Here is a 17,590-nt window from a genome sequence, read left to right as displayed (position 1 = left end):
AACTCACATACACAGCAATTACATAGTTGGACATCATCGCACAATGCTTGAATTAAATAGCAGAAAGGTACTTAGTTACATCAAGAAACCAGGGGCTATTCTAAAGAAACCAAGGACCTATGCGCTAAACAGAAAACAACGGGTTGATTTCCTAAAACCAGGGGGTTCTTAAGCAAAATAACCACGCGAAGGGGTACGAGGTAATCTCAGCCATCGGATCAGAAACCGATGGCCCAGATTAGATCACGCGGGCGCGGGCGCACGGACGCGACTGACAAGCGGGGCCAGGGCGTCAGTGAGCCAAGGTGGGCTGACCAGCTGGGCCCATGGGCAGAGACGCGGGTGAGAGGGAGAGAGGAGAGACGATTGGATCTGGATCAGGCGGCTACGATTAGATCCACTCGGGTTAGCTCTACATTGTCCGATCTCGGGCGAACGGTCGAGATCTAACGACAGGGGGCGGACTTGGGCGCGGTGGCACCGCTCGGTCCCGTGGCGGGAACTCGCTGGAGACGAGCAGACCGGCCACGGTGGGGCACCAGAGGCTTGGGGGTGGCCTAGGCGTGCACAGGGGGATCTGGCGGACTCAATCGAGGGCACCACGCTGGCACGGGAGCACCAGAGGGCGCTACACACGATGAGGCGGGCGAATGACGGTGCGGGGCAACTCCGGTGAGCAATTGTGCGTTAACCAGTGCAGTACATAAGGAAATAGGGGCGCGGGTAGGTTGCTCACCTTGAGGGGAAGCGCTAGAGGCACAGGGCAACGGCGGTGGCACAGGGACGCGACGGGGCGATGGTGGCGGAGCTCCGGCTGCGCAAGAACCACTCCGGTGAGCGCGGGCCGGCTGAACTAGGGAGGGAAGGGGCACACGGAAGGGTGTCCCGAGTAGCTGACGTCAAGGCGAAGCTTACCGTGGCACTGGACGGGGCACGGGCGCAACGGCGGCCACGGAACAGACGGTGGACGTCGGTGGGTGGTGGCGGAGGTTCTCGGTTCACATGGGCAGAGCGAGAGAGAGAGGGCAAGAGAGCTGGGCAAAGGGCACAAATGGAAGAGGGGAGGTGGGAGAGCAGGACGCGGGGTTCAACAGGGGTGCGGGGGCTCGATCGTGGCCAGGGAACGCGCGATCGTGGGCGCGTCGACGGCGGGGAGATCGTGGGCGAGAGTTTAGGGACGAGCTGACAGGTGGGGTCGGTGGGGCATAGAGAGGGAAAGCGGGAATGGGCAAGAGCAACGGCGCCGACAGGTCGGTCCCACGGAGCAGCGATAGAGCGAGGGAGAGAGAGCGCTCGGGTTTGCGCCGACAGGCGGGGTCCGCCTGTCAGGCACAGGGACACGTGGGCGTGGGCGCGCGCGGGCTGGAGTTAATGGGCTGCCTTGGGCCGAATTGTCTTTTCCTATTTTCCTGGAATTTCTATTGCCTTTTCTATTTATTTTCTCTAGGGTTTTCAATTCAAATTCAAATCAAGTTTCAAATTCAAACCAAATCAAATATGTGCAACATTTCAAAGAATATTTAGGCTCAATATGATGCAACATTCCATGACTCATATGTTTTGGGCAAAATAAAATAAATAATCCCTCACTAATACAACTAACTCTAACTAAAAGAGAAAGAGAGAGAGAAAACTAGAGAGAGATGGAAACTAAAGTGAGATAGAGAAGAGTAACACCTGAATTTGGATGATCATAAGGAAGAAATTTTATACCCCCAAATTCAGGGTGTTACGGACCTATCCCCCCTAAAAGAATCTCGCCCTCGAGATTCAGGGTTGGCTAACAAAGAGTTCAGGGTACTTGGCTCTCAGATCATCTTCTCTTTCCCAGGTTGCTTCTACTTCTGAGTGATGGCCCCATTTGACTTTTTACATCCTGATGGTGTTCCTCCAAGTGACCCGATCTGTTGTATCCAGAATCTGCGTTGGCTTCTCAACGTATGTCAGATCCTCTTGAACTTCAAGGTCTTCCATTGGCAACTGCTCTTCTGGTACTCGCAAGCATTTCTTTAACTGAGACATGTGGAACACATCATGCACTGCGGACAGGTTCTCTGGTAGGCTGAGTTGATAAGCCACTTCTCCATGTCTTGCTTGAATCTGATACGGCCTGATATAGCGAGGTGCTAACTTGCCTTTGACTCCAAACCTTTTGGTTCCTCTGATGGGTGACACTTTCAAGTAGACATGGTCTCCCACTTCAAAACTGAGTTCCCTTCTTCTGGTGTTAGCATAGCTTCGCTGTCTGGACTGCGCTGCCTTCAGATTTGCTTTGCCTGGGTGATAATGAATCTCCGGATCATAGTCTTTTATCAACTCTAGCCATCTTCGCTGCCTCATGTTTAACTCTGTCTGGGTGAATATGTACTTGAGGCTCTTGTGGTCCGTGTAGATATCACACTTCTGCCCATAATGTCTCCAGGTCTTCAATGCATGAACCACTACTGCTAGCTCCAAATCATGAGTGGGGTAGTTCTTCTCATGAACTTTCAATTGTCGGGACGAGTATGCCACTACTTTCCCTTCCTGCATTAACACACATCCCAGTCCGGTGTACGAAGCATCACAATATACTGAGAATGGCTTGTGAACATCTGGTAAAACCAACACTGGTATTGTTGTCAATTTCTGCTTCAACATCTCAAATGATTCTTGGCACGCTGGGGTCCACTTGAACTCAACCTTCTTTGCTAGCAAGGCTGTCATTGGTCTGGCAATCTTGGAGAAACCTTCAATAAAACGCCGATAATAACTAGCCATCCCAATGAAACTCTTGATTCCTCGGACATCTTTTGGTGCTTTCCAGTCCAGAATCGCTGTTACTTTCTTTGGATCCACAGCTAGTCCATCTCGGTTTATAATATGGCCCAAGAATAGAACTTCGCTGATCCAGACCTCACACTTGCTAAGCTTGGCATACAACTGGCAATCTCATAGCCTTTGAAGTACCTTCCTCAAATGTTCCTCATGCTCTTACTCATTTTGGGAATATATAAGAATATCATCAATGAACACCACTATAAACTTGTCGAGGTAGTCCATGAACACACTGTTCATCAGATACATGAAGTATGCTGGCGCATTCGTCAATCTGAATGACATAACCATGAACTCATATAGTCCATACTTAGTGATGAATGTTGTCTTTGGTATATCTGTAGGTCGGATTCTGAGCTGATGGTAACCTAACCTTAGATCTATCTTTGAGAACACACTGGATCCTCTCAACGGATCAAATAAATCTTCAATTCTGGGTAGGGGGTACTTATTCTTGACAATGACTTCATTCAAGTCTCTGTAATCGATGCACATCCTCTTCGTGCCATCCTTCTTCTCCACAAATAACATCGGGGCTGCCCAAGGTGAGGTACTTGGCCTGATGTAACCTTTCTCTAACAACTCATCAATTTGCTTCTTGAGTTCCACCAACTCTGCCCCGGACACTCGATAAGCTCTCTTGGAAATAGGGGCGGTGTCTGGGATAAGCTCTATGGCAAATTCAACATTCCTTTCAGGTGGCATGCCTGGTAACTCTTTAGGGAATACATCGGGAAATTCTGACACAACCCTAATTGCCTCAATCGGATTGGACTCCTTGTCATCTACTGATAAATGGTGATAGGCTCCTTCCTCTAGTTCAGGTAAGTACAGCTTGGTTACTACTTCCTTTCCGGATGGGGACACCAACTTGACTGTCCTCTTGTCACAACTGACAGTGGCTTGATTTCTGTGTAGCCAATCCATCCCTAGGATGACATCTAACCCTTGAGTTCTCATTACTACTAGGCTAGCGGGGAAGGCTATCCCCCTTATTTCAATCCTTAGATTTGGACAAATCCTATCGGACTGAACTTTTCCCCCAACTGAATTAACTCTCAAAGGTGGGATCATTGGTTCTATGGGATGTTATATGATTCTACCCAAGATGCAGAAACAAAAGAATGTGTGGCACCAGTGTCAAATAATACTTTTGTTGGGTAGGATTCGACTAGAAACATACCTACTGCCACGTCCTGAGCATCCTGGATTGCTTCGGCCTCCAGGTGGTTCACCTTTCCACGGTTGTAGGCCTGACCACGGACTCCTGGTGCTTGCTGTGGCGCTCCTTGTCTTGCTGGGGCATTGACTGCTGGCGGTTGCTGGGCTGCTTTCTTGGGACAGTTCTTCGCCCAGTGATTATGTTCTCCACAGTAGAAGCATGCATGACCTCCTACTTGTGCTGGGGCTGCTTGGCCATTCTGGTTGGTTGCTGGGGCAGGAAGACGAGCTACCTAGTTGTTCTGACGCTGGTACTTATTTCCTCCCGGCTAAGTGTTCTGACGATACTACTGCTGCTTCTACTGAGGAAACTGCCTCTGGTACTGGTGCTAGTGCTGACGCTGATGCTGGTGCTAGTGACCTTGCTTGAATTGCTGTGGTGAGTTGCTTGAGTAACGGGGACGACTGCTACTCCCGGCCTGAGGTCCACCAATCTTGCGCTTCCTATCCTCCATCTCCCGACGCTTCCTTTCAGTCATGATTGTTCTGTCTATCAAGTGTTGGAAGGTGGGGAAAGTGTGGTTCATGAGCTGGTAATGGAGGGGATCAACCAATCCTCTCAGAAAGTGGTACTGCCTCTTTGCATCCGTGTTGACATCTTCTGGGGCATAACGTGACAACTGCAGAAACTTATCCCTCTACTCACTGACGGACAAGGGGCCTTGCTTCAGGGTGAGAAACTCCTCCTTCCTCACTATCATCAGTCCCTTGGGCACATGGTAGTGACGGAAGTTGTCCCTAAATTCCTCCCAAGTGATGGCTTCAGGGTTGGCATGAGTGGTGAGGTAAGACTCCCACCAAGACTGTGCTGCTCCCCTCAGCTGTCGGGGACCATACAACACCTTCTCACGGTCGTTGCACTGGGCAATGTGCAACTCACGTTCTACGGTACGCAGCCAATCTTCCGCGTCCATGGGATCAGCAGAGTGGGCAAAGACAGGGGATGGCCCCTCATGAATTATGCCCGCTTGTGTCTGGGCACTTGTGGCATTTGGACTTGCACTGGAGGCTGAGGTGGTGGTGGCTGCTGCTGAACCTGCTGCATCGCCGCTAATGTCTAACCAATTCGCTTGAACTGCCTGGGTTTGCATCAAGAACATCTGCTCAATGGTCATTGGGGGTGGCGGTGGCAAATGATGTTGCGGAGCTACCTCTTCCTGGGGTGCCTGCTGCTCTGGCTGAGCACGCCTCGCACCTCTGCGCCTGTTCTCAGACATCTGTAGAAATCACACACATATCAGATCTGACTCTGCAGTATTTTAGCATAAGAAAAGATATACAGAAATCTTCACAGCACTGAACAATTGATCATCTTCACTGACAACTTCTTAGATAAAGAGGAAAGTGGAAATGAATGGATTACCCAACTAAATAACTGAGTTTATTAATAACTACACCAAGTTGCAGGAGATACCCACCCCTTGGTGACAATCATTACAAAGATCCAACTTCATTACATGTTCATCATGACAAGCATCCAACAAAAGATAACCAAACTAACTCTAACTAAGACTGACTAGACTAAGACACTGAATTAAGCATTATTACAGACTTCGACTCCATCGATCTATGGATCTAAATCTATGCGGGTCCTACAGTCTGGGGTACCATAGTCGAACCGACCACGGGGCGGTGAACTGTAAGGGTGCTGAATCCCAATTGGGGCGGGGGAACCACCATCAAGATAGTGGTGTGCCGCGCATTCAGAACGCAATTCCGCAACCTCCGCCCGAACCTTGCCCAACTCGTCAAGGGCATGGTCCAACTCTGTGTTGAGCACGGTGACCAAGTTGACCATGCTGCTCAGCCTAGGATTGCCCTCACCAACTGGCGAGACAATCACACCTCCGGCACTGCCGGTCGAACGGCAAGGGTAGTACTTTAGGTCAAGGTCGTCAGCTACCCCGCTGAACAACGAGCAATACTGAGAAAGTGCCCGTCGTGCTGCATCTTGCATGGTTGCCTCGGCAGTGTCCCTCTCAGTGATAGAGTAGTGCTCTGAGAAGGCCTCTGCACCCTGGAGATCATCGTCTGGACGGTGCACCAAACAAGTAGCCTCCCACTAGTCCGGGTATAGCCCGCGACGATGCTGGTAAACTACACAACGGTACTCGATAGACCAAGTGTGTTGATCGAAGGCACGACGGAGCAGGGTATCGAGAGCGTCGTGGAAGTGACACCCGCGAGTGGCGTCACGAGTGATGGGTCTAGCAATCCATCCCTCCGGCTCCGGCTCCTCCGAACGCTCCGTGTCGTGGCTCAAACTGCCATCGACGTCGTCATCGTCTCCGTCTCTGTCAGGGTCTCCTCCAGCAGCTGGGATGCCCTGAGGTGGTGCAGGAGGCATCTTTGGCTGAGGTGCAGGGGAAGGCGGCCTCTCAGACTCCACCTCCCACTGAGGCGAGGGGGAAGAGTCCTACTGCTCCTGCTCCTGCTCCTGGCGTCGGCACTCCTGCTCCTCGTGCAAGCGATGATGCAGTCTCTCTAACTGGCTGGACTGACCTGACACCGTGCGACGCAGTGGACGCTCCGCCAGGCGAGAAGGCAAAAAAGGAATCATAGACTTACGTGCAGTGCACCTGAGACGAGCCATCTACAAAAGACATCGTAAGCACAAGAGTAAGAATAGAACTACGAGACCAGAAAGTAAATAGAAAGGAAAGTGAGACGAAACCATTTGAGATAAGTAAATAACATAGAGTTGGTCAAGATGACCAATTTTTTAAAAGACACTAAGGTCAAGGTAAGAGTAGAGGTCTATAGTCCTTAGGTCGACCATTCTAGTCTAGGTGAGCGGTCCTACAGTCAACAAGGCTTTGATACCACTTATGTCGCACCCGGTTTCGGAAGGTAAACCGAATGCGAACCATGTACATGCCAGGATCAGAACTCACGTACACAGCGATTACATAGTTGGACATCATCACACAATGCTTGAATTAAATAGCGGAAAGGTACTTAGTTACATCAAGATGTTTGAGACATCCACAAAATCTATTACGTAATCATAGTGTTTAACCATAACATCAAAGTGCGGAGTATCGAAACGTAGAATGTAAGCCTACATAGGTAGCTAACTGGGGGGTTTGCCACTAAGATAAACTAGAACTCGTTGTATTCCTGGAACTCCTCGAAGTCATCCATGTTGCTAGCTTCACCTCCTGAGCACTGAGAACAGTGGGGACAACCTGGGGTGGGGTGGTTTGTAAAGCAAGGGTGAGTACACTTCAACGTACTCAGCAAATGTCCCGTTTGTCTAAAGTGGACTAGCTGTATGTGGAGTTTAAAGTTAAGCAGTTGCTTTTAGTTGGTCAAGTTTTATTACTATAAGTAGAGCCAAGTTTTAGTAATAACCCAGTTATTACCCAGAGGCACTCCTTCCAAGAGGAATCACCAGAGATCAGGGTTATAATCACCATTGTTAATCATCATCATAAAAGTAACCATTGTTCTTCTAATAGAAGAGGATCCCAAGGCTGCTCATAACCGTGAGCATGACGGATATACCAGTTTCTAACACTCTGCAGAGGTTGCACACTTTACCCACAAGCCGTGATTCCCATTCTGCCCGGGGTTCTAGCGTCCCCATTGATCACTACCAAGGTGACCTAGCAGGGTCTCACTACGTAGCCTTTACAAATATTTCCCAGAGGTCATAACCGCCCGTTAGGTTTCTCTAGTTTGATAAACATAGTACATCTCCCCGAAGGAAGGGTGACTAACAAAACCAAATCAAAGAACCTCTGCAACCAACCTCGGCAGAGCAAGTACTGTGCCCGGACCCCATTGACGGCCCTACGGCGAAGCCAACTACTCCTTTGGTTCCTCTAATTAATCAGCTAAGGGTGTCCCATTCCACCCTCATGGTTGCACTGTTATCCCGGGTCGTCACTCCCCAAACAGGTCCTTACGGAGAGGCACTCAGGAAAGAGCCTGAGCCCCATAAAGTAATCACAAGGACCCCATCGGGATAACATCATCGCATCATAAAAGATCACATCATGTTCATTGATTAAGTTTAAGCAATAGCATAAGCTAAACATGATTAATCCAAAAAGGTAAACAAGGGTAAGGGAAATACAAACTAGTCAATCCTTAAGTTTCAGTAATGTAATGCGGGACAGTGAATTATAAAGTAAAGTAGGACATGATAGGTCTGAGGACACTTGCCTTCACCAGGTCTCCAACAACACACTCAGGAACCTCGGACTGCTCGTTGTCTAAGTAAAGCGAGCATACATTCAATACATTTGGAAAAGTATAAATGAACAACACATCAAGCATTTACAATCATTGACACATAACTCAAAAAGGTATAGTATTAAGTGTAGGGGAATGATATCAAGTTTACAAAGAAAATGGAGTAATCCTAATTAGGGAATTGATTACTCTCTAAATGTTTGGGACATAGTTCAAAAAGGTTAAGTAATGATTAAAACAAAGGAAAGCTAGAATTATGATATAAACTACTCTCATTTAGGAATTTGACTACCTTTTAGGTATTATCCATAATTACATTCCTAATTCTGTTTATGTTATTAAGGCCTAAAGGTTAAGTCCAAAAATAAATCCAAGTGATGCATAACACTAATCTCACAAGATTGAATGTACTTTATTCCTAAGGTTTGTTCTTTTATTTATTTCATTAAATAAATAAATATATACTTTAATTCTATATTCCAAGTGTAAAACTTAAAGTATGCAGATTACAGTTGACTATATTTTATTTGAACAGAGAATAATCTTGTGAACATTTTGCAATTTGAACCACTAAATTTGGAGTTCATATGAAAAAGATATGAAATAAACAAGTTTTGAAGTTTGAAATATGAAATTAAGGCTAAATATGTAATTAAATAAAAGTCCAGGGGCTATTCTAAAGAAACCAGGGACCTATGCGCTAAAACAGAGGACGGTGGGTTGATTTCCTAAAACCAGGGGGTTCTTAAGCAAAATAACCACGTGAAGGGGTACGGGGTAATCTCAGCCATCGGATCAGAAACCGACGACCCAGATTAGATCGCGCGGGCACGCGGACGCGACTGACAAGCGGGGCCAGGGTGTCAGCGAGCCAGGGCGGGCTGACCAGCCGAGCCCATGGGCAGACGCGGGTGAGGGGGAGAGAGGAGAGACGGTTGGATCTGGATTGGGCAGCTACGATTAGATCCGCTCGGGTTAGCTCTACACTATCCGATCTCGGGCAAACGACTGAGATCTAACGGCAGGGGGCGGACTTGGGCGCGGTGGCGCCGCTCGGTCCCGCGGCAGGAACTCGCCGAAGACGAGCAGACCGGCCACGGTGGGGCACCAGAGGCTTGGGGGTTGGCCTAGGCATGCACAGGGGGATTTGGCGGACTCAGCCGAGGGCACCACGCCGGCGTGGGAGCACCAGAGGGCGCTGCACACGGTGAGGCGGGCTAACGGCGGCGCGGGCTAACGGTGGCGCGGGGCAACTCCGGCGAACAATTGCGTGTTAACCAGTGCAATACACACGGAAATAGGGACGCGGGGAGGTTGCTTACCTTGAGGGGAAGCGCTGGAGGCACGGGGCAACGACGGAGGCACATGGACGAGATGGGGCGACGGTGGCGGAGCTCAGGCTGCGCAAGAACCACTCCGGTGAGCGTGGGCCGGCTGAACCAGGGACGGAAGGGGCACACCGAAGGGTGTCCCGAGTAGCTGACGGCAAGGTGAAGCTTACCGTGGCCGCACTGGACGGGGTACGGGCGCAACGGCGGCCACAGAACAGGCGGTGGACGTCGGCGGGTTGTGGCGGAGGTTCTCGGTTCGCGTGGGCAGAGCGAGAGAGAGGGCGAGAGAGCTGGGCAGAGGGCACAAATGGAAGAGGGGAGGTGGGCGAGCAGGGCGCGGGGTTCAAAAGAGGCGCGGGGGCTCGGTCGTGGCCGGGGAACGCGCTATCGTGGGCGAGAGGTTAGGGACGAGCTGACAGGTGGGGTCGCTGGGGCAGAGAGAGGGAAAGCGGGCATGGGCGAGAGCAACGGCGCCGATAGGTCGGTCCCACGGAGCAGCGAGAGAGCGCTCGGGTTTGCGCCGATAGGCGGGGTCCGCCTGTCAGGCATAGGGATGTGCGGGCGCGGGCTGGGCTTAATGGGCTGCCTTGGGCCAAATTGGGTTTTCCTATTTTCCTGGAATTTCTATTGCCTTTTCTATTTATTTTCTCTAGGGTTTTCAATTCGAATTCAAATCAAGTTTCAAATTCAAACCAAATCAAATATGTGCAACATTTCAAAGAATATTTAGGCTCAATATGATGCAACATTCCATGACTCATATGTTTTGGGCAAAATAAAATAAATAATCCCTCACTAATACAACTAAGTCTAATTAAAAGAGAAAGAGAGAGAGAAAACTAGAGAGAGGGAAACTAAAGTGAGATAGAGAAGAGTAACACCTGAATTTGGATGATCATAAGGAAGAAATTTTATACCCCCAAATTCAGGGTGTTACACTATGCCCCACCTGTTAATGGCATGAAAAATGTTAAAGAAAATATATACTAATTGGAAGTTCCACTTAGATAAAAAATATAGAATTTCATAAAGATAAAGTCAGCTTGATATGCTCAACTAAATGGTATTCTTAAATAAGATTATAGAATCTAATGTGATCCAATCTAGTGGTCTACTCAAACATATTAGTGATACTGGTAGAAGAGATTAGACCCTACTAACCAAGTGTTAACTAAACTTAGCACATTAGACCAACTCAACCATGAACATAAGATCTAACTCAACCAGTAGAGTCATGATGAATTGCATAGTCTGACTATCCCCACCTAACATCAAATGAGATTTTAATCTACATCATGCAGTCTATGTGACCCATATCTATCTCATCTTGACAAAATTCTATCCTACCTTTGGATATTCACCTTATACGACTAGTTACACCAATCTGGACATAAAACAAAGATTAAGCCCTGCTAAAGAATCTTCAGATCATAACCAGCTACTAGCCTATTCATTCTGCTTACCAAATACTTTTCATTGCAAAACTATCCTACCATATGCTTCTAACTCTCGATGGTCAATACCAGGAAGGGAAGATTATCAGGCAACAACAAACAGAAATGAATCCTCCACCAGTTGGAATCAATCAAGTGGTTGCCGCCCAAATGATGGTAATACAACAAATGGCAAACATAGTTACCGAAATGCAAAATCAGATAAGACAAGAACGCCAGGAAATACGTCAGGACCGGCTAGAGATACGTCAAGAAATAAGGCAAGCACGGTTGGAAAGACAACAACAACAACCATTACTTCCACCACCACCGACAGCTCCACCAATCTACATAAATATATATATATATATTACTATTTGTTAGACCTAAATGTTACTCTAGTTGTAGTTGATATGATACTATTTTAGGAGGAATAATAAGGTCTAAGTGACTATGTGTTGCTAATAAATTATGTATCATGCTGAGAATTTGTTTGTGCATATGTTTTGAGATAACATGGTTATACATCATGTTCTTACAAATCTCGAGGACGAGATTTCTGTTAAGGGGGTAGGATTTGTAAGGTCCAGAATTTGTACAAGAAAATAATAATAATAATAATAATAATAATAAATATATATATATTTATTGCTTCATAATTGATTTTGAGTATGTATTAAAAATTTGAATTCTTAAACTTTATCTTGGATTTGAAATTGAAATTTGTAAATAAAAAAAGTGAAAAGAAAATAGAAAATGAGAAAGGAACTTTTAATGAAACCATTTATAAATACATAACGAGGAAAATAATAAATAATAATATTGGAAACAAGGAAGGTTATAATCCCATTAGTATCAACTTTGGCACTTGAGAATTTGGAAAATCAAAACATTAATTTGACTCGTTTTGGACATTTTGAATTTGAAAATGTGAGAGAGATATCACATAATATAAAATAAATCTATAAATGAATAACTTTGTCACATTTGGGTGTGATCAAATAAAACATTTAGTCTAAGTACAAATGTGCCACCAGAACTGAATTTAAATTGGAGATTAAATTTGAATTTAGCAAAAGGAATAAATAGAAAGGAAAAAGAAAGGATAAAAGAAAAAGAATACCTAATTGGGCTGACCGCCACCCTTCTAGGCCCATCCGTTTTTCTCCCTTGCGTGCAACCCACCTCAGCACTGCGCCGACCGTCTGGGCCCAATGCCCAGTCCCGCCCCCCCCCCCCCCCCCCCCCCCCCCCCCCCCCCCCCACCCACGCGCGTACGACTGACCGGTCGCTTACAGGGCGGGCCCGCTTGCCATTTGCTCAGCCTCGCACTCGTCTGTACCATTTCCTCTGCCATGTGGGCCCCGCTCTGCAGGGGAGTCGTCTTCACTGACTCCACACCGGCCATACCGCAACGAACTTCGTGCATGCCGGCGCCGCTTCTCTGGGGCAGTTGACCTCAACCCTCCCCTTCTCCTAATCCGCCCGATAAAAGCCCCAGTCGCTCCTCATCCCTATTGCGCTAACCAAAGAACCATAAACACCGGAGTTAGGAGCGGCCGTAGCCGGGAGCGAGTGAGGAAGATCCGCCGTCGTCGACCTGTGTCTCGGGCGGCACTCCATCGTCAGTGAGTGGCTTGTGAGATTCGCCTCGATACGAAGTTCGTGGCCGGGCAGGATTGAAGCCGGGAGAGTAACCAGCATCCAGCGAATTTCTCACCGGAACTGCAGCACCGCCACAAATCTGCCTAACCACGCGGACCGAGGCTCTCACGCCATCATCTCTGGTGAGAAACCCCTCAACCGCCTCGCCTTGTTCCTATCTTCGCGTAGCATGTTCTGGGGGAGGGGATTACCTTCTGGGACGCTGGATTGACTCGGCGCCGACGATGGCGCCGCCGTGCGGTGTGTTAGCGCCGCCAGTCAGGTTGGCGGGGGTAGCAGACAAGTTGTTTGCCGTCGATCATGAGATCTGCGGCTCGGATTCGATTAGGGGTAACGTTTCAGCCGAAAACCTCGTAGCCATTGATCTATGGATGGACGCTCAGGAATCGATACAGTATAGTGGAATCTGGGCCGTGGATTGCGTATCCTGGGTCAGGATCACGTACCGTTCCGTTAAACCTGGATCTAATCTTGCACGTCCAATTTGGATCGTGTGGTTCAGACGCGCCCGTACCCCTTCGCCGCGCGCTTTTGCTAAAGAAACCCTAGAGAATCAGCTAATAAACCTGTAGTCCACCTCTGAGTTGTTCTGAGTCTAGGGAAGTTTATACATTAGTCCCTGTGCTTTCCTGTTATTGAGGCGCAGTCCAGAGATTTATAAAACCCAGTAAAAGTAATTAGATAATGATTTTTAATATGAAAAAAATGCTAGAACTTGTTTAATTCATATAAAATTCATATGAAGTCCAAATCAATCCATTCCAATTTCTATAATTTTGTAATATTATTGTTTATCAATTAGTGCCACTTTTTCAACGTGAAAGCCACAATAAAATTGATCTCCTAATTAATCTTGTATCAAATACATAAAACCTTTGGAAATTCAAAACTTCCCCACTTTAACTCCGAATTGGACCGTTCAAGTTGCCTTAGTCTTGTATAAACATTTACTATGCAATAACAACATTTATTATACCATGTCTCATTCTTTTATAATTAGATCGTTATTTAACTTATATTGGTTAGTCTTGTTAATTTGCTTATCAATGTAATAGAAGATGATCTATGATCAATTTATAATTTAGATTAAAGTTGAATTAGTTACTACTTTAGGTTACCTTTTCTCTAGAATTATAAAATAAATATAGAACCTAGTGTTAATCATTTAATCACCTCATAACTTGATGACCACGACTCAGATCTTAGTAGTTCTCGATCCCACGATCTCATAGTGACGCATAGATTGTTACTATGCAGTTTACTCTTATGTTTGGTGTGATGTTAATTTTGTCTATACCATGTTTGTTTGTATTGCTACGACTAGCGCGAGGTCACGAGGATCTGAAGAATCATCCTGGTATCTGGACTCTCAAGTGCCAGGCAAGTTGTGTCCTTGATCACTTCCTTTTTACCCAGTCATGTTCTTATTAATCATAATGATCTGCATAGGTTAATTTGATGGGATTCAATAGGTTACCCTAGTTTTGGCTATCTTTATACCTTGTTTTATCCCTGAATTTTTGGGTAGTATATGTTATTGCTTTATGTGGTTTTGGGTATAGAGATATACATTACTTATGTTCACACTTCTATTATCTGTTTATTATTTACTGTTCATGATAAGATCATTATGTTAATGGGAACATGGAGAACTACCCGGGAAAACAGTGCCACCGCAAGGGTGGTATGGGACGCCCTTGGCTGACTAATTAGTAAAGCTACTGGAAGACTACCTTACTCGAAAGGGGCAAGGGCACTAGGGGAGTTGCATACAGGGAGGTTCTCGGGTTGATTTTGCTGCGATGGCGGTCGGACTAGGGATTCTTGCAAGTGATGTTCCCATAAACTGTAGCGGGTTTTCGAAAGCTAGTGGAACTTTGTAAAGGCCTCGTAGTGGATCCCTAACCATTCACCTCGGTAGTGTCTAAGGGCCTTGCAAACCCTGGCGACATGGGATACACGACATGGGATCCCATAAACTCTAAGGGCCTCGCATGATTAATTTATGGAACTAAATTCAATTTGTCATTTGCATTGCATGGGATTATTTATTAATTTTGTTCTATTATTCTTATTATAGTTTGGTATTTATTTACACTTAGTAACTGCTAATAAAATTTGACCAACTTATTAAAAGCATGCTTAGCTTTCACCCCTATTGTTGATTAGCTTTACACATCACATGAACTCCTACCTTTGGTGAGTTCATGCCACATTATTCCCCATAACCTGTTGAGCGATGAACATGTGTGAGCTCGGGACTTTGTAAAGGCCTCGTAGGAAAGCTAGTGGAAGACTACCTTACCCAAAAGGGGCAAGGGCAGTAGGGGAGTAGGCATGTAGGGAGGTTCTCGGGTTGATTTTGCAGCGATGGCGGTCAGACGAGGGATTCCTACAATTGCTCTTCCCAGAAGCTGTAGCAGGTTTTCAGAAGCTAGTGGAACTTTGTAAAGGCATCATAGTGTTACCCTGCCTCGCTTCCTTGGTAGAGGTGTATGGGACCCGTACAACCCCATGGTTGATGGGTAACATGACTTGTGGGTACAGGGTACAACCTCTACAGAGTGTAAAACTGGTATACTAGCCGAGCTCACGGTCAAGAGCAGCTCGGGACTCTCGCATGATTAAATTATGGAACTAAATTCAATTTGTCATATGCATTGCATGGGATTATTTATTAATTTTGTTCTATTCTTATTATGGTTTGGTATTTACTTACATTTAGTAACTACTAATAAAATTTGACCAACTTATTAAAAGCAATGCTCAGCTTTAACCCCTATTGTTGATCAGCCTTACACATCACATGAACTTCCACCTTTGGTGAGTTCATGCACATTATTCCCCACAACTTGTTGAGCGATGAACATATGTGAGCTCACCCTTGCTGTCTCACACCCCCCATAGGAGAAGAACAGGTGGTTCAAGAGGAGCCACACAACGAGGAGTTTGACATGATCTAGGTGGCATCTCCCAATCGACTTTATGGCGCCAAGGATGGACTTTAGTTCGTTTTATATTTATCTTTTATTTTGTAAGACTTTCGCTATGTAATAAGTATTCTGATGATATTGTGACATTTATCTCTATACACTCTGTTAGTATATGTGTTGTCTTCTTTGGCGCATATATGAGATGCACCCGGCTTTATCCCTTAAATCTGGGTGTGACAATTTCACTGTAATATATTTCTTTGTGATGCATGAAACCTTTGTACGTACCGTTTTTGAGCTGTTGGCGAAAAAACACCTTTCCTTCTTTTCATGATTCACGAAGAAAAAAGATTCTCCTTATATTACTGTTGACGAAGATTAACTTCCTGTGGGAAAATACATCTTCTGAAGGCATGTCCTGTGCTATAGTATTCTTTTTCATAATCCGGCCAACTTTTTCGAAAGAACAACTTTTTTTGTTTCTCCCCAACTCTTTAGTGATGCAAAATGATGTATGATGCGATGCTATGCGATATGATATGATGGAATGATTATTTGTGCCGAAGGTAAAAAAACCACACAGATACACACCCAGACTCTGCATCCCCTTGGGAACGACTTTGGAGTCTCTTCACCTTTTACTTAGGTGGTATTTTAGCTCTGCATCCCCTTGGGAACGACTTTGGAGCTAAGCTCTGCATCCCCTAAGGAATGACTTTAGAGGTTCTTCACCTTTGATTTAGGTGGTATTTAAGCTCTGCGTCCCCTTAGGAACGACTTTGGAGCTTCTTCACCTTTGATTTAGGTGGTATTTTAGCTCTGCATCCCCTTAGGAACGACTTTGGATCTTTGAAACTTACTCTGTGTTCCCTGAGGAACGACTTTGGAGCTTCGTAACCTATTGCTGCCACATGGTGTAATCACAGGCCTATTTCATAAAACTCAAGGTCAAACCTTTCTGCATTGTCTTTTTAGGAAAAAACATAAAGGCAAAAAGAGTACAAGTATATTGAATGGGGGCGCTGTTTGGCCAGAATGTTGTGACATTTTCAGTAGATATGCCTTGACTCGGGCATAGTGCTATTGATTGTGCAAGCTTCGGACTCCTCTCGAAGGTCATGTTGTTGCTGAACCTAGCGATGCCCTTCTGGATGTTGATTGTGAGTCAGGGCAGTCGGCAGTGGCGGTGGTGGTGGCAACTGGGCCCAGGAAGCTTGGGAATGACTTGCCGAAGCGACAAAAGCCGTAGGTTGTTGATTGCCTACATACTCTAGGATATACGGAGAGTAACACGAAGCAGTATGCAAGACCTACTTCGGTTGACTCTGTCGTGCTTCGGCTTCAGCGATTTCCTTCTACTTCTGGATCATGACTTGGCACGTCCTTGTAGTGTGTCCTTTGTCTTCGCCACAGAATAAGTAGTAATGTTTCCTGGGCTGATTACCAAACCTTTCTCTGAAGCTTCTCCCCCTCTGCCTCTCGGGACTGGTGGCCTGTAAGAAGTTTGTTGCATGCCTGAAGACTGTGAGTTGTGATGGCTGCTTTGAGCGTTGTTGGCCCTATCATTGTTTGCATTGGGATTGTGGATTGTTCTGACATGCCTGGGGTGAAATCTTCCTCCGAAGCCCCTAGTCATCTCAGAATACCTATATGCTTACTCCCTTCTTTGACGGAAGTCATTGTTAGCTCGGATGTATTCATCCATCTTCTAGAGAAGCTTCTCCAAGGTCTCTGGCGGCTTCCTTGCGAAATACTGAGTTGTGGGTCCTGGTCGGAGCCCCTTGATAATGGCCTCAATGACAATCTCATTGGGCGCTGTAGGCGCTTGAGCTCTTAATCGCAAGAACCTTCGGACTTACGCCTACAAGTACTCCTCATGGTCCTGCGTGCATTAGAACAGGGCCTAGGCAGTGACTGGCTTCATCTGGAAGCCCTAGAAGCTGGTGACTAGCATGTCCTTTAGTTTCTGCCACGATGTAATTGTCCCTGG

This window comes from Zea mays, chromosome 7, assembly GCF_902167145.1.
Source record: "Zea mays cultivar B73 chromosome 7, Zm-B73-REFERENCE-NAM-5.0, whole genome shotgun sequence".
NCBI lineage: Eukaryota > Viridiplantae > Streptophyta > Magnoliopsida > Poales > Poaceae > Zea > Zea mays.
This window is presented reverse-complemented; position numbering follows the sequence as displayed.